At 42.4% G+C, this 18,228-nt stretch overlaps 1 long non-coding RNA gene and 1 pseudogene across 3 annotated transcripts; one reads left to right on the plus strand and one right to left on the minus strand.

Annotated features, from left to right (window-relative positions):
- Positions 1 to 10,968: 10,968 nt before the first annotated feature.
- Positions 10,969 to 14,156, minus strand: LOC106698301. Of its 3 annotated transcripts, XR_002831134.1 has the most exons (3): positions 13,922 to 14,156; positions 11,916 to 12,069; positions 10,969 to 11,340 (listed from the first exon to the last, which is right to left on the minus strand). It is a non-coding gene; the product is annotated as an uncharacterized LOC106698301 (long non-coding RNA). The 3 variants fall into 3 exon arrangements; XR_002831138.1 differs by lacking the exon at positions 11,916 to 12,069 and having other exon boundaries at positions 10,969 to 11,335; XR_002831136.1 differs by lacking the exon at positions 11,916 to 12,069.
- A 3,600-nt stretch (positions 14,157 to 17,756) lies between these two features.
- On the plus strand, positions 17,757 to 17,934 carry LOC102443246 (annotated as a pseudogene).
- The last annotated feature ends 294 nt before the right edge of the window (positions 17,935 to 18,228 follow it).

An 18,228-nucleotide genomic window follows, 5' to 3' on the forward strand; every position in this document is an offset into this window, starting at 1 on the left:
AATCCTTACATGATATATTTTACTGATTTTGAGAGTGAGAAACATCAATTGGTATGCGTTCTGGCCAGGGATCGAACTTGCCACCTTTTGGTGTATGGGACAGTGCTCCACCCAAGCTACCTGGCCAGGGCTCCACTTCTGCTTTTAATGTAACGCTGGGCAAATGAGCCCCCCCCCCCCCTCATTTTCTATATATAAATAATGGTCAACATTACCTATCATAACTGGTTTATAGAAATTAAGATGATACAAACTTTAAGAGATGTAAATGCATTTCAAATTTAGGTATTTTAATTGAAGTAAATGCTGCATGAAGTACATGTAGCCATCTGTAGACAAATTTCTATAACAAAGCTGTTTATTTTTCTCCCCAGAGGATGTTGTCATTTTGCCTCATCCAGTAGTACCCCGACACTTTATTGACTTGTAGATGAATAACGTTTAGATGAAAGTGGTATATGGACTGCCAAGAGCAGTATAGTCAAAGCTTTCTGTCCGAAGCAAAGTAGACTTTGAGAATACTAAGGTCCTAGTCAATTTGAGTTTTCTACAGGCCTGGGGAAAACAAAGTTGAATCACAGAGCTATCAGCTTTTTTTATATATACCCCTTTTTGTTTTGTATATTTTTTCCCATCAACAGAGCTCTCAGCTTTAAGTGCCAAAGTCTGAACTGTTTAAAGCACTAACCAAATGGGAAGTTGCGGTTCTTTGTGCTAAAATTGAAGCACTGGTCCTACTGAAGAGCCTTGGGAACGTAGGCTGAAATGGGAAGCTCGGGTGAATTTTATATACCTAATTTTGATCAGCAGATTTGAAGAATTTTCTTGTGACTGCCACATAAAATAACCCCTGCTTAAAAACTTAACTCATTCTTCATTGCATTCTACACCCTTCTCTTCAAAATTGTAATTTTATAATTTCTGGTTTAAACTAACTTCTATATTTCTCCACTGTCTTCTGGGTCCTCAGTATGCTTACCAAGGCCTTGGCTGAGCCGCTTTCTTCAGAACCCACCCTCAGAACTTTTTGCAGTTCTCTGTCCACTTGTTGCTTCTCAAGGCCGTAAGGCCATCTTTTAAGACTTGGCTTTGGCTCATCTTCTGTTCCCCTGCTGTACCTCTATGATTCTGACAAGTGCAAGCTACTCTGTGTTGGCACATTTTCTTAACAGCTTGAAAATTGGAATCTTGTTGAAATACGTGGTGGTGGTGGGTATATGGTTGATCATTGTATTTTTTGTTTGCTTGAAAGTGATCATAATTAAAAGTCTTATTTTTTTAAAGCAATAGCATGCTACTTATTTTGCTTTAATTCTGAGTTCTTTATCTCTGAAAATTCTAAGATACTTGTACAACAGTCTTGGTCAGCAAGCATTTGAGACACCCACCAGAGACCAGGTACCTGCTAGGTATCCAAGAGAACTCAAAGATGCAGAAGATGTAGCAGCTGCTACCCTCAGGTAGTTCACAAAGTGAACCTCAAACCCTCCAGAGGAAGACGGTCATGTTGCTGTTTCAGTCCCTGCTTGCTTAAAGAAGTGGGAATGCAGGGGAGCAGAAGTAGAGATCTCAATAGAAGATCAGAAATACATTTTGAAAGGGAAAAGTGAAGTGCAATTAGAGTTTATAGAAGAGAAATCCCTCTTGCACTATCTGTGAAAAGAGACTGCACGCTGAGGAAAGTAGAAAACGGCAGAGCAGCAGCAGAGACCTACCTCTTAGCAGGTACATTACACTGTGTCCCATATCCCCACCCTGAAACTGCTCTCCCAACATCCTTTGAGTTTTGGCAATTTGGTGTTCACCAGGAGAGCCAGGCTGAACCATAGAAGGAAGTGTAGGTAAGCCATCACATGAATTCTTAGGGCCTCAAAACCTGCCTTCCTAACCTGAGACAAGAAGCAGAGAAGGCCCTGGTTTCTATCAGGGGTAAATGTGTCTGACTCCAGCAAGAGGTGGTCAGATGACAAATGCATCTATTTATATCCTATAATCTGCTGGGTCAGCAACATACTAATAACCAGCAGCCATGATGGCGAGGCCACAAACTGACTGTCAGAATGGGAGGTCCCTGCACTAGCGGTCAGAGAAATAATACACACGAAAGTTGCATAAGCCAAAAAGTACTATATAAGTATCCTTGCTGCTGTTATGAGCTGGTTTCATTGTTCATGTCCTTGGACAAGTCAGCACGTGCCTTCTCTAAGCCTTCATTTCTTCATCTACAAGATGGAAATAATTGTTTATCTCATTGGGCTCTTGGAAACTCATCATTTATGCAAGAATTTCTTATAAACTGAACAAGTATCAAGTATTACTCAAAGTCTGTTATACTTAAAACGGGAAGACCCAAGAGTTATGTATTGCAGGGGAGAAGTCTCGGAGGCATTAGGGAACCTTCTGTGGTAGCCACCAGCCAGCCATTTACCAGACCCATTTCTCTTATCTCTGGGAACATAACTAGACTATATTCCTCAGCCTTCCTTGTAGTTAGAGGTGACTGAGTTCGAGCCAATGGAATGGTGGTGGTGGTAACGCACACCACATGGAAGCCTGGTCCATAAAAATGAAGTTGTCAGTGCCCTATTCTGACCCCCTCTATTGATGCAGACTAACAGTAATCTTGGGAGCCAGGTGTTAAGATACAGAAGCTATAAGGTAAAAAACCTGGTGCTCTGAAACACCACCACTGGCTTGGAGGACAGCTATCCACTAATCAGGAACATCCATTTTGGACATTATAGAAAAAGAAAGAAATTTTTGTTACCGTTGGGTTATTATGTTAGCTTGAACCATGAAATTGCTGATATTTTTTTACCTGTAAAAATGTAATATGCTTCAACCTAATATTTTTATTTGTTTCAGCAGCTAGTGTAACCTTAAACGATTTTAGAGAAAGTTTTTTAAAATTATTATTTGTTTGTTTTTCAACATTTTTTAAATCCTCACCTGAGGATATTTTTCCATTGATTTTTAGAGAGAGGGAAAGACAAGAGAGAAATATTGATTTGAGAGACACCGATTGGTTGCCTCCTGCACGCGCCCTAAACCCTACAACCGAGGTATGTGCCCTTGACCGGAATCAAACCCAAGACTCTTCAGTTCACAGGCCGACACTCTATCCACTGAGCCAAACCGGCTAGGGCGAGAAAGTCTTTTTTTTTAAAATCCTCACCCATGTTGAGAGTAAAGGAAAGATCAATTGCTTCCTACACACCCCCTGAGGACCCTCAACCTAGGTATGTGTCCTGACCGGAGTCAAACCCATGACCCTTTGGTAAATGGGACGATGCTCCAACCAATTGAGCCACTTGGCTAGGGCTTAGAGAAAGTCTTTTAACAGCTATGATACTGGCTATTTGTTTTGTTTTATTATTTTTTATTATTTTTAAAATTGATTTCAGAAAGGGAGAGAGAAGCATCAATGATGATAGAGAATCATTGATCAGCTGCCTCCTGCACATCCCCCACTGGAGATCGAGCGCACAACCCAGGCATGTGCCCTTTATCAGAATCAAACCCAGGACCCTTCAGTCCGCAGGCTAATCCACTGAGTCAAACCAGCCAAGGCCTATTTGTTTTATTGTTTGTTTTTTCCCCTGTGGAGATCATGAGGGATATATCTTTTTTTATAGCTTTGTGGCTCACCGCTGTAATCACGCCTTTTTCACTAAAGAGCAAAAATAAATGAAAAAATTACTTGAGATTTATCAGTTCCCCACACATGCCCTCCCTTAGTCCCCAGTTACTAATCACTATACTTCAGGCTGAGAAATCGCCCCATGGTTTTGAAGGTATTGTGGCGGTTGGGAGTGAATATCCCCAGAAAGTGCCGTCCTCGCATGCACATTATTTTGAGATGAAAACAAAACCCAACAAACTCAAGAAGAGTTCGTTACCTCCCCTTTACCTGCCTAAAGAGATTCAGACAGAAAAACCTGCTTCAGGAAGGGAAATAACATTCACTTTGACACAGTATGTTCCTTAGATTCCCCTTTGTGGCCCATTGTTTCTGGGTGGCCCTGCAAGAATTTATTTACCGATGTTTGCTCTTTCTCATCTACCTGTGAATTGCCTACTGTCTTCTTAGTCCAAAATGGCATATATACCTCATTTTGCCTCATTGGAATGCTCATGCTTACGTGAATTCCATATGTGCATGAATTAAAATTTTATTTTCTCTTGTTAATCTGCTGCATGTCATTTGACTTATTTGACCAACTGGAAGAACTAAAGGGGTGAGGGGGTAGTTTCCCTGGCCCCGACAGTATTAAGGTCTCATCCTCATTTTTTTTAAAATATTTTTTTATTGATTTTTTACAGAGAGGAAGGGAGAGGGATAGAGAGTTAGAAACATCGGTGAGAGAGAAACATCGATCAGCTGCCTCCTGCACACTCCCTACTGGGGATGTGCCCACAACCAAGGTACATGCTCTTGACTGGAATCAAACCTGGGACCCTTCAGTCCGCAGGCCGGCACTCTATCCACTGAGCCAAACCGGTCAGGGCTCATCCTCATTTTGGTGACAGAAAATAATTCCAGCTTCCACCTGTTTAATATATCAGAGAAACATAATGTTTGTGAAATGCTAGATTCGAGACAAAAGAGTTGTCCTAAGTATTAATGCAAATGACCTGATTTGATCTTAAATGATAGGTAATTTTGCCCTGGCTGGTTTGGCTCAGTGGATAGAGTGTCTGCCTGCAGACTGAAGGGTTCCGGGTTTGATTCCGGTCATGGGCACGTGTCTGGGTTGCGGGCTCAATCCCTAGTGGGGGGCGTGCAGGAGGCAGTCGATCAGTGATTCTCTCATCACTGATGTTTCTATCTCTCTCTCCCTCTCACTTCCTGTCTGAAGTCAATAAAAATATATTTTTTTAAAATGATAGGTAATTTCAAAGAAAGCATTAAGAGATGTTAAGATTTTCTATCATTCTCCACTTGTTCTAGACGTGCTTTTATTCCTTTCTCATAGTCTTCCTCAGCACCATCTCTTATCAGTGCTTAAGATTGGGTTTTCTTTCCTCTTCCCAAATCACAGATGTTTTCCCACCCTGTGAAATCTAATGACTGGCCAGAGCTTTACTGCATTGTATTCTTCTGAAGGAAATCCTTTTCTTAACTGCCAGGAATTCAAGGCTCCAAACTGGGAAAGGGAGGGCTGGGGAGGTTGGCATACTGCCAGGTCATTGCCTTCTTTTCCCTTTAGCCATCTGCAGGCGACTGGCTGGAGCCCAAGGGTGAAACCACAGCCTCCCAGGGCTGGAAGGGACAGACTGTCAGGGATCCTGGGTGGTTTGAGACCAGTCATTTCTACTCTATATAGTCAGGACCTCTCGTAAACCACAGCCTCGCCTGACTTTAATGCCTTCAAAAGGAAGAAATCACATAAATGGTTTATCACATATTAAAAACAGAACAGTATCATAAAGCTTTCCATCTAAACCAGAGTTTGGCACACTTTTTCTGCAAAGGACCAGTAAATATTCTAGATTTTACAGAGCATAAGATCTCTAATACAACTACTTAACTCTGCCATTGTCGCCACAGACAAATGAGCGTGGCTGTTTCCCAATAAAACTTCATCTGTGGACACTGAAATTTGAATGCCATGTAGTTTTTACATGGCACATAAAATAATTCTTTTTTCCCTAGCCATTTAAAAATGGAAAAGACATTCTTAGCTCATGGTCCATACAAAAAAAGTCAGCTGGCTATAGTTTGTTGAGTTGATCTAAACCACTGGTTTTCAAACTGCTTTGGCAAGTCCTCTGAGGGAAGAAAGAGCTGGCAGACATGGGCAACCCCCACTCCGGCTTCAGTAGGCCCCATTCCTCTTTTTGCTCTTTCACACATTAGGCTCCCAGGTTCTGTTTTATTAAAAGGAAAGGTTCCACAGCCAAAAGTGTAAAAGTTGCTGATCTAACCAGAATCCCCTTTTCTGCAACTGCAGCCCCTTTTTACGTTTTTCCTCAGTGGAGATGGAGCATGGTATGTTATCTAGTTCATTTTAAGGTTAAGCCTGGTCCTTTCATACACATCCTAAGTCTGTTATGTTATTCCAAACCTTTACTTTTTACTCATGATCTTTCTCTCCAAGTTCTCAAAAGTCCGAAAATGCCCGGCTGGCGTGGCTCAGTGGTTGAGCGTTGACCTATGAACCAGGAGGTCAGGGTTCAATTCCTAGGTCAGGGCACGTGCCCGGGTTGCGGGCTCGATCCCCAGTGTGGGGTGTGCAGGAGGCAGCGATCAATGATTCTCATCATTGATGTTTTTATCTCTCTCTCTCTCCCTTCCTCTCTAAAATCAATAAAAATATATTTTTTAGTCCTAAAATATTCCACAAAGTGAAATGATAGATCAGAGGAAAGAGTACCTTTCTCTCTTTCAGCCTATTTTCTCTATTACACAGGGTGGCCAACAGCACTTCGGCCAGAGGGAGAGCCCACATTGTACTAGAATAAAGAAACAAGTGGCAAAGCCAAAAGACTGTTTGGAATCTGGTCTGAGGACAAAGAGAGTCCCTCCCTGGGAACAAGAAGTCCTGAGGTCAGAATCCAGAAACACCTTGAATGGGTAGGAAGCATTCTGGGAAGTTGGTAAGAGAAGCAATTTAGGATCGGTGCCCCAGGCAACACAGGGGTGCCTCAAGATGCCTACTTTATCTATAATAATAAAAGCGTAATATGCTAATTAGACCAGATGTCCTCCCAGACTTCCTTCCTTCCCGACCAAGCAGCAGCAGAGGCGGCAGAGGCCTGTGGTGGCGGGCGGGCGGGGGCCAGGGCCAAGGCCCTTGCACGAATTTCATGCATCCGGCCTCTAGTATACAAATAATACACATTCGTCACAGAGAAAAAATTATATGAATACTAAAGAGAATTAAATCACCCGTAATCCTGTTGTTACAAGCGGAGAGAGGTCCTCATCCCCACCCATTGCTCCTGGGAGTGGACAGTCCAAGAAAAAGAATTTTCTGAGACGTGCACAGGAGAGTGAGTGGTTTTTATTTGTATGGAATTAAACCCCCGAGTTCCCCAAAGTCCCATTTCCCTCAGTCCCGCCAGAGAAGTCCCATTTTGCTTTTAAAAGGGCTAAAATAGAAGCCAGTGTCTGAGTTTCTGCTCCATGCTGAAGCGGTCTGATCCAGCACCACGCTAGCTTCGTTTGTGTTTCCAGCTGCAGTCCATCAGTCCTTCCCGTGTGGGGTCCGCCCGGCAGTGGGCCATGCAGGCGAATGCAAGGGAGCCAAAAGCAACAAGAGAGACAGCGCCTTTGTTAAGGGGATTAAGTACCCCAACATTTTCAGGCTTGCAGTGGCTCCACCCATTCTGGCCAATGAGCTCTGTTCTCAGGTGTGATTGATAGGTAAGTACCTTCCCCAGGTTGCCTTGTGGAGCAGCTGCCCGAGGGTGTGAGGTCGGCAGTTGGAAGGGAAAGGGAAGTTCAGGGAGAGAGTTTTGTTGCTGATATTTGTGTCTTACAAGATGGGAGAGAAAACCAATCAGGGTAAAATGTAAACAATTGGTGGATTTGAGTAACGTATGTGTAGGAAAAGCTACTCCCTCCAAAGAAAAGGGAGCCATCATATTACTCCCCTGCTTGCAACTCTAATGGCTTCCCATGATAAGAAACGGAAAACCCCTTATACAGCGGTTCTCAACCTGTGGGTCGCAACCCCTTTGGGGGTCGCCTAAGACCATCGGAAAACACATATATAATTACATATTGTTTTTGTGATTAATCACTATGCTTTAATTATGTTCAATTTGTAACAATGAAAATACATCCTGCATATCAGATATTTACATTATGATTCATAACAGTAGCAAAATTACAGTTATGAAGTAGCAACGAAAGTAATTTTATAGTTGGGGTCACCACAACATGAGGAACTGTATTAAAGGGTCATGGCATTAGGAAGGTTGAGAACCACTGCCTTATTGGGACAGACAAGGACCCTGCGATGGGCCCTGCTTATCTCTCTGGCCTTTCTCCTTTCATTCCATTCTTCGACCTCAGCCTTCCAGAGGGGAGTACTTTAGCTCATTTCTGCCTCAGGGCCTTAGGACTTTGGCTCCCTCTATCTGAATACCATACCCCTACCTTCAGCCCACAGTGCCGAAGTAGACAGCCGTATCTCCAGGAGATTGTAAATCCCAGGAGCACTTCACCCTACACCCTGCACCTGCCATTCAGCCTAAAAGGACTTGCTCAATAGCTTTGAAAGAATAAATGAACAAAGAGGAAGGAGACGGTGGCCACCGAGTGCGTTAGTGAAGGAAGTGGAGCAGCAAGGACGGCGAGGTCTGGGTAAGAGTGGGTGTGGGTCCCTGAAGTGCAGTGGAGGCAGCTCTCCGAGCTGTGAATGGAGACAGTAGATGTCTATGAGTACAAGGCAATATGTGACACAGGAGGAAAAGACAGTTTCTATTGTTTCCCCATTTCCCTCCCGTCCTTGGGAGCTGGAAAAGGAGCTGCCAGGGGTTACAGCATTTGCTTCTACTCCTTCTTGGAAACCATTAAAGCTGCATGTGAATCTTTGCTGCACTCCTAGAAGATAGAAACTAGAAAATAGCCCAGGGAAGCCAAAATCCTGACTTTGATTCATAAACACGTTTTTTTTAAAAAAAGAAAGGAAGGAAGAAAGGAAAAAGAGAAATGGTGGTGATGACCCCCAACCATCGTCAAGAAAGCTCTTGGACTTTCATTGGTTTGGTATTAATGGAAGCCTTTTATCTTCAGGACTTTGTACTTGTTCTGCCAAGCAGAGGGAAGGAAAATGCAGACAGCTCTGTCTGCATAATCACCCCCTGCCGGCCCTCCCCCAATTTGGAGCTCCGCTGGAGGCTCACCCTGCTGGCTCTCAGAGGCCCCAGGCGAGCATGAGAAATCAGTGAGAAAATGTTCCTTTAGATGTCAAATCCGCAGCTCCTACCAGAAAACAGAGCCAGATGAAGAAAGCCGCAGGCAAGGACAGGCAAGCCCTTATGTTGCTTCTGTGAACATTCGAATAATTTCCTCACAAATGCTTAGCCTGGAGTTTTTAGACCAAATGCTAATATGTTCTACCCTGAAACACAATTTACGAAATGAAGGGATCCTTTCCCAGGGCATCTCACCATTACTCTTATGCCTCTTTATCTCTTGGTAGGACCATTTTCAAGGGAGAATAATTTATTTAAAAGTATATTTTACAATATATGGCTTCCTCCAAAGAATTGCCTTTTCTCCCATTTTCTATAATAACTTTTTTAAACAAAAGTTTTAATTTTTGAATGATTTTAGATGTACGGAAAAGTTACAAAGATAAGGCAGTGCCCATAAACCTCTCACCCAGCTTCTCCTACTGTTAACATCTTATATTATTCTGGTACATTTATCACAACTAAGGAACCAACACTGGCCCGTTATTATTAACTACTAAAGGCCCAGTGCACGAAATTCATGCGGGGGGGGGGGGGGGGATGTCCCTCAGCCCGACCTGCACCCTCTCCAATCTGGGAGCCCTCAGGGGATGTCCTACTGACAGCTTAGGCCCGCTCCCCGTGGTTCTCTGCTCTCTGCGGACCTGCCTGCTCGACGCCACCGCAGGCCCTGGTGTCTGCTCTCTGCGGGGGCCTGCTTGCCCCTCGCCTCCACAAAGAGGGGCAAGCAGCACCCTGCTGACTGCTCACCATGGGGTACTGGGGCGCTGCTTGCCCCTCGCCCCACGGCGAGGGCTTAAAGGACTGGGGGACTCCAGTGGTGCTGAGGGGACTGGGTGCTGCCATCTTGTGGCTATGGGCGCCGCCATCTCTGTGGCGAAGTGACGGTCAATTTGCATATTCCATCTTTATTAGATAGGATTCGTGCAAGAGTAGGCCTTCCCACGGCTGCCAGCACCAGCTTCCCTCTGGCACCCGGCTTCATCCGGAAGGTTGTCCAGAAGGACATCTGGTCTAATTAGCATATTATGCTTTTATTATTATATATTAAACTCCACATTTATTTGGATTTCATTAGTTTTCACCTAAGGTTTTTTTTTCCATTTCAGATTTCATCCAGAAATACCATATTACATTTAATCATCATGTCTCTTTAGGCTCCTCTGGCTGTGACAGTTTCTCAGATTTTCCTTGTTTTTTGATGACCCTGACAGTTTTGAGGAGTAGTCGTCAGAGTTTATACTGTCCCTCAAATTAGGATTGTCTGATGTTTTCCTCACAATCAGGTGGCCATTGTGGGCTTTTGGAAAGCACACCTCCGAGGTGCAGTGCCCTTCTCATCATGCCAGGGGTGGACGACATTACAAGGCATCCCTGGGGAAGTTCACCTTCATCATTCAGTTAACGCCGAGTTTGCCAGGTTTCTTCACTATAGCGTTACCATTTCTCCCTTTCTGTAATCTATTCTTTGGAAGCAACTCACTAAGTGTAGCCTACTCTCAAAAAGGTGGAGGGGCCTGGGGTGGGGTAGTGGGGGAGTGGAGACTAAGCTCATCTCCTGGTGAATGTACTAAATGGAATTCTTCTGTCAGGAAGATTTGTTTCTTCTTCCTCATTCATTCATTCATTCATCTATATCTGTGTGGACTTATATTAATTTTTACTTTGAGTTATAATCCAACACTATGTTATTAATTTTTGAAATAGAAATTTTTAGGGGTGAAATAGGCAGGTTTAGGGAATTTTTTAAATTAAGGGGGTCCATGGACAAAACACAGGGCTACAGAGTTGCAAAAGGTTACATTTCCATAAGGCAAGGGAGTTGGGAGAGGCAGCAGTTACATTTCCAAAAGATAAGGGAACTGGGAGTAGCAAAAGGTCTATATTTACAAAATAAAGAAGGAGGAAGAAAGCCCAGAGGGAATAGGAGAACAATGAGGGAGGAGGGCCTCACATGTCCCATGTGAGGTTTGACCTTTGAGCTGAGGAGTTGCTATAGTGACCAAATCAGAAGGGAATAGTGACCAATCGAAGGGGATATCGAGGCACAAAAAACTGCAGACTTTATAAACCGTGAAAAAAGGAACTCGGTGGGACTCTTTCTCCCTCCCCAGTCTGTGCTGTGTGACTCCCCCTCCCCACATGGGAGTCTGTGCTGTGTGACTCCCCCTCCCCACGTGGGAATCTGTGCTTGTCCTTCAATAAATTTCCACCTTTGCTGTACATCTTCTGTCTGTGGTTTCATTCTTCGACTCTGATGGACAAAGAGCCCAGGGAAGCCATCCTGCCCAGGGGAACGCCGTGTGCTCCAGTCCAAAAATCCCGTATCATGATGTTACTCAAATGGTTCCATCTTTTGCTGCCTGGCATTCTTTCAGGTTGGTCCTTGGGGCCCCTTGACATGCTCCTGTCCTTATAAAAACATACAAATGAAAGATAATCAGTTATCTTCTGAGGCACTTTATTCTTTTTATTTTTGCAGTTTATTTTTTGTTTTGTGTGTGTTTTTTAATCTTTATTGTTAAAAGTATTACATATGTCACCCTTTTCCCCCATCAGTCCCCTCCAACCTCCCCTGCCCTCACCATCCCACTGTCTGCATCCATAGGTTATGCATATAAACATACAAGGTCTTTGGTTGATTACCTCCCACCCACCTACCCTCTCCCACTTTCCCTCCGAGATTCCGCACTCTTGAGGCACTTTATTTTTAACATTACATACTGTGGCACTGACATTGATACTAATCTTAAAAGCAAATTGAGGGGGGTGGGAGGGAGGAGGGAAAAAAAATTGAGGTGCTAAGTGATCAAGACTGATTGAATAATGGTGATTTCAAAGTAAAAGAATAAAGACAGTATTTTACCTTTACAAGAGCATCTGAGAATGTTCAAAGCATTTTTGAGTCCATTCATTTTTCAGCCCTGACTAAGGTAGTGAGAAGTAACAGGACAGGAAGGCTCAGAAAACATGTTTTGCTCACTAACCTCAGGATCACTTTCCTAACTGGCAGAGCTGGACTAGAATCCAGGCATCTCAATTGGGTCTAGCATTCTTTTCATTGCACTTCTAGAATAAGCCTGACCCTCAGGGTGGCATGAAGAGAGAGACTTTCAAAAGAATCCACAGGAAGAGATATATCTAGTAACAGAAAAATCAAGGCAAAGATTATGAAAAATTATAGTGTTCTGAAAAACAAAGACCCAAACCATGTAATGTTGGATGGTTGTTTTTGAATTCCCTTAATTCCCCATCAAGTTGGGTCCTGCACAGACAGTCAGGTTCACTCTTTGTTTATTTCTTGGCTTGAGTCACTAAGTCAAGTTGATCACAATGTGCAGCCTAAACACCTGAGGGCTGATTTCTTCCCACCTCTTCTTTGGGATGAAAATTTCTCAAGTGAGTAGGTGTTATTTGCCAAGAGAGAACTTCACTTAAAAATGCTTAACAGGGAGTGATGAGTCCTAGTTTCTTTTTCTCATGAAACTTTTCAGTAATTAAGTAGGAAAATTTTGTTTAAAAATTGTTTTAAATTATAACTCATTTAAGTTAAATTCTGTATTGTTTGATCATTGTTAACTTCTTTTTATTTTATCATAGCATTTTCAAGAGTTCTTTAAGTTAAATCATTAGGAGGTTGGCTAGAGTGTTTCTCTGAGTAATATTGTTCTACAAAGTGTATATGAATAGTGTATTTTCTGGGTCCTTGAAAAAATGTAGAATGTGTGAGAATACTTTCTGTTGAATGGCATATGACAAATAGCTTAGCTGGGTATAGGATTCTTGGATCACAATAATTTCCCTTCAAATTTTGTGGCTATTACTTCACTGTCTCTGGTACTTGGTGTTAAAGAGGAGAAGTGTGATGATATTTGATTAATTTTCTATGAGGTAGATAGCCTTTTTTAAATTTTTTTATTTTTTTAAATTTTTTTTAGAGTTAAAAATGAAAGTGAGTTTATTAGTGAATCAGTGAGACAGAGCAGGTAGATAGCCTTTTAAATAAAATATCTCAGTATTTGTCAGATTCCTTTTTTCTACCCTTAAATTTTTTTTAAAAATTCTGATTATAAAAGTAAGATTGGAGGTTATAGAAAATTTAAAGAAGAAAATTAAACATGATAATGAAACTACTACCTCTAGATAACTATTACTGTATTAAAATACTAGTACACTAAAAATAAGGTAAGATAATAATATATTTATAATTACATACAATAGAGAAAGTTTTGAAATTATATGAATTTATAAACAATTCTAATTGCTTTAAAATCTGAACAATTTATTTGAAAGACAATGGTTCTTAAGATTTGCAGCTATGGAATTTCATTGAGAATGTGATAAAATATGAACTCTCCAGAAAATGCAGTATACACATACCTCCAAAATTCTGCATACAATTTCAAAGATTTCATGAAGTTCGTCTCCCTCAAATGAGTTTCCTTGTGTGAAACATTATAAAGGTACACTTTTATAATGTTTACCTTTATAATGTTTCACACAGTGTTTAATGCAAGTATGCTAAAATGAACCCTAGATGCATGGGCTGCATTTGGTATTAGATGATATAATAGAGAGTAATTCTCAGAATTATCATTTTGGCCAGGCAGTTAGTGTTAAGTCAAACAGTTATAAATACATGTTTGCATTACATTAAGAGATATTTTACAGCCCTAGCTGGTTTGGCTCCGTGGATAGAGTGTCAGACTGCAGACTGAAGGGTCTCTGGTTCGATGCCAGTCAAGGGCACATGCCCAGGTTGTGGGCTCGATCCCCAGTAGGGGGCGTGCAGGAGGCAGCAGATCAATGATTCTCTCTCATTATTTTATTTTTCTATTTTTTTTGGTGTTTCTATTTATTGACTTTAAAATTCATCATCCAAAGAAAGTTAATACATGACTGCTTGGTAGCAAGAGAAACACAATCTAAAACCGCAATGACCCACCCACCCCAAACAAAAACAGAACCAAACAAACCCCATCTGAAACCAGACCTTTGGAGCGGTAGCTGAAGCAGCGAGGGGGCTGGGGCTCAGACTGGCTGCTGTGGTCCAGGGGCAGGGGAGAGGCTGCCCTCCAGCGATTCCCAGTTGAAGAGGCCATGTCCAGCCCCTCGGCTTTGGGCATCTTTCCTGGAGGGGCTGCCCCTGGCAGGAGGGGTGTGAAGAGAGGGATTCAGTGGACAGAGTGAGGGGGCTCCTAGGTCCACCCTCCTACGGTGACCGCATGTGCCAGCGCATGAGACACAGTCTCTCTCATTATTGATGTTTCTATCTCTCTCTCCATCTCCCTTTCCTCTCTGAAATCAATTAAAAAAAATTTTTTAAAAAGATATTTTACAAAATAAGATATAGAATTTGTGTATTAACTAAAATGTCCTGCTGTTTGACTTTGTACCATACTATCAGGCATAAATAAGCAGGAATGAGCATAGTACAAATAGGCATGAATTAAAGTCTGTCACTTGGCCCATAGACATAAAATGGGAGGAAAGTTTTCAAGGTAGTGATGATACATTGTGCTGCAACATCTGATTCACAATCTGGTTTCTGGATGTGGGCACAGCACTAAGCTACATTTATATTTGAAACTAACGATTCCCTGTAGGTAGTAAACAAATATTATAGTGTTTCACATCTTTTATGCCTAATTAGACAGAAAATTCTGTATCTTTTTGCAGCCTGTTTTTAGGCCACAAGGTTGAAGTTAGTAAAGGGGATTTGAGAGGAATTTGTTGATAATATAGGTAGAGCAAAAGTCCTACAAGAAATCATAAGTAAATATATTAATAAACTTTGAATGAGCTCTGGCCAGTGTGGCTCGGTTGGTTGGGCATTGTCAGGAGGTTGTCTTTTCAATTCCCCATCAAGGGCACATGCCCACGTTTTGGGCCTGATCCTCAGCAGTGGGCATGCAGGAGGCAGCCCTATTGATGTTGTGCTCTTGCATTGATGTTTACCTCTTCCCCCCTTTCCCTTCCTCTCTCTAAAATCAATAAACTATTCTTTTTTAAAAAAATATATATTTTATTAATTTTTTACAGAGAGGGATAGAGAGTTAGAAACATTGATGAGAGAGAGACATCAATCAGCTGCTTCCTGCATACCTCCTACTGGGGATGTGCCCGCAACCAAGGTACATGCCCTTGACCGGAATCGAACCTGGGACCCTTCAGTCTGTAGGCCGACACTCTGTCCACTGAGCCAAACTGGTCAGGGCAATAAACTATTCTTTAAAAAAATATTTTTAAATGAGAGCAGTCCTAGCTGCTGCTTTTATGCAAAAAATTGACAAGCTGATCCTAAATTTTATATGGAAACGAAAGGGTTTCAGTAAAGCCAAAACAATCTTGAAAAAGAAGAACAAAGGTAGGATTCACACTTCTTAATTCCAAAACTTGCTGCAAAGTAACAGTGAATCAAAACTGTGTGGTGCTGGCACAAGTATAGACATGAAGATCAATGGAAAGGAACTGAGGGTTCAGAAATAAACCCATACATGAAAGATCAGTTGATTTTTTACAATGATGCCAAAACAGTTCAATGGGAAAAGAGTAGTCTTTTCAACTAATGGTGCTGGGATAAATAGAAAACCACATGCAAAAGAATGAAGTTGGACCATACTACCTCACACTATACTACACAGAAATTAACTCAAAATGGACCAAAGGCTTAAAAATAAGAGCTAAGCCCTAGCTGGTTTGGCTCAGTGAATAGCGTGTCGACCTGTGGACTGAAGGGTCCCAGGTTCGATTCCAGTCAGAGGCACATGCCTGAGTTGTGGGGTCGATCTCCGGTAGGGGGCATGCAGGAGGCAGCAGATTGATATGTCTCTCTCACATTGATGTTTCTCTCTAAAAAAAAAATAAATAAATAAATAAACACACACACACACACACACACACACACACACACACACACACACTAAAATCCCTAACATACAAAGATCTCATAAAATTTCAGGAAAAAACAATGTTGTGGGAAATTTTCCAAATTGCATAAAGAGGCAATCCTCAAAAGAAGTAAAAAAAAAAAATGATTAAGGAAGAGAAGGAAATGCCCAACATCATTTACAGAAATGCGAGTTAAAACCACAGCAGGCTATTATTTTTACCTATCCAACTGCCAAAGCTTTTACAAATTCATAAATACCCAGTGTTAGTCAGAATGTTAGGAAACAGGCGCTTTTGATGGCAGTGTAAATTAGTACAATTGTTTTTGAGGGCAAAATGCCTTTAGTTATTAAAATTAAGTGCTTACTAGACTTGGATCTAGTTGTTCTTTTTGAAGTTCAACACAGAGAAATTCTAACACAAATAGGCACAGATGTGTATAACAAGGATGCTCACTGGAAATTAGAAACACGTGTCCTTCATAAGGTGCTCAAGTAAATAATAAGATTATGTAGCCACTGAAAAGAAACAGTTCTAAATGAAAATATGTTCAGGATAACTTAATGGGAAAAATAAAAAGCAAGTTGCAGGAGGTATAGGGACTAGGGAGGCAAGGCCAAGGGCATAATACTTAAGGAAGCACTCACTGTTAGCATGGTAGGGGTGCAGGTTTGGTCCCTGAGAGTGAATGCCTCCTTAAATTTTACATCCTAGTCTCTCTCCTCTTCTGCCTCATTCTAATCTCAGCTCTGCAATATAGTGTGTATAAAATAACCCCATATTTTTAAATAATAATTACATATATAAATAAGTATAATTAAGTTGGTACAAAATTTTTGGGTGGCATATACATATATATGTGTATACATATATGCAATATATATACATATGTATCTATATATTAGTTATATTATATACTAGAGGCCCGGTGCACAACAATTTGTGCACTGGGGGTGGGGGGGTCCCTCAGCCCGGCCTGTGCCCTCTCGCAGTCTGGGACCCCTCGGGGGATGTCCGGCTTGTTTCGCCCCCGCCTCCCTCCGCTGCCCGGCTTGTTTTGCTCCCGCCTCTGCCGCCTGTCTTGTTTTCGGCCGCCTGGCTTGCTTAGCTCCCAGCCGGTATATGCAAATTACCACCATCTTTGTTGGCTGTTAATTTGCATATCACACTGATTAGCCAATGGGAGGTGTAGCGAAGATACGGTCAAATACCATGTTTGGCTATTATTAGATAGGATATATACTAGAGGCCCAGTGCATGAAATTCATGCACGGGTAGGGTCCCTAGTGGCTGCTGACTGCTGGCTAGGGCCTCCCTTCCCACAGTTGGCTGGCTGGCTCTGCCTCCTGGTCAAACTCCCAGTAGAAGGGAAAATTTGCATATTAGGCTTTTATTATCCTATATAATAAAAGTCTAATATGCAAATCAACCAAACGGTGGAACGACCAGTCCCTATGAAGTGCACTGGCCACCAGGGTGCAGATGCTCAACGCAGGAGCTGCCCCTTGGTGGTCAGTGTGCTCCCACAGGGGGAGCACCGCTCAGCCAGAAGCCGGGCTCATGGCAGTCAGACATCCCCTGAGGGCTCCCAGACTGCAAGAGGGTGCAGGCCGGGCTTTGGGACCCCTCCCCCACAAGTGCATGAATTTCGTGCACTGGGCCCTCAGCCCGGCCTGTGCCCTCCCCCAGTCCGGGACCCCTCGGGGGATGTCCACCTGCCAGCTTAGGCCCACTTCCCAGGGGATCAGGCCTCACCTGGCAGTCAAACATCCTTCTGGCAGCCCAGAGCCCTTAGGGAATGTCCGACTGAGGGCTTAGGGCTTGTGCACTGGGGGGTGTGGGGGTCCCTCAGTCTGGCCTGTGCCCTCTAGCAGTCTGGGACCCCTCAGGACATCCTTAGCACTGTGGAGGAGGCAGGAGAGGCTAAAATTGAAATCATGGCAGATTCAGAAACTAATGTCTAATTCCTTTTCACAGGTGTCAAAAATATTTCAACTCTTATACTCTCACAGGTAGAATGAATTGTGTATTGGACACATTTGGAGGCATTGCTCTGCTGGTTTTATACTTCAAGTTAAGGTCTCAAAAAAAAAATCAGCTGTGAAAGCAACATAAAAAGATACTAGACCTGGCCGGGTAGCTCAGTTGGTTAGAGCGTTGCCTTCATACACCACGGTTGGGGATTTGATCCTGGTCAGGGCACATATAAGAAGCAAGCAATGAATACATAAATAAGTGGAACAACAAATCAATGTTTCTCTCTCTCTCTCTCTCCTCTTCTCTCTAAAATCAATCAATAAAAACTTTTTAACAAAAGGATTCTAAGCTGTACCTTATCTATTAATTTCCCATTCCTGGAGAAGCTAATGCCAACACATCATGTGATACTCACAATGTGTACAATAAATT

This window comes from Myotis lucifugus, unplaced genomic scaffold (genome assembly GCF_000147115.1).
Source record: "Myotis lucifugus unplaced genomic scaffold, Myoluc2.0 scaffold_3, whole genome shotgun sequence".
Taxonomy (NCBI): Eukaryota; Metazoa; Chordata; class Mammalia; order Chiroptera; family Vespertilionidae; genus Myotis; species Myotis lucifugus.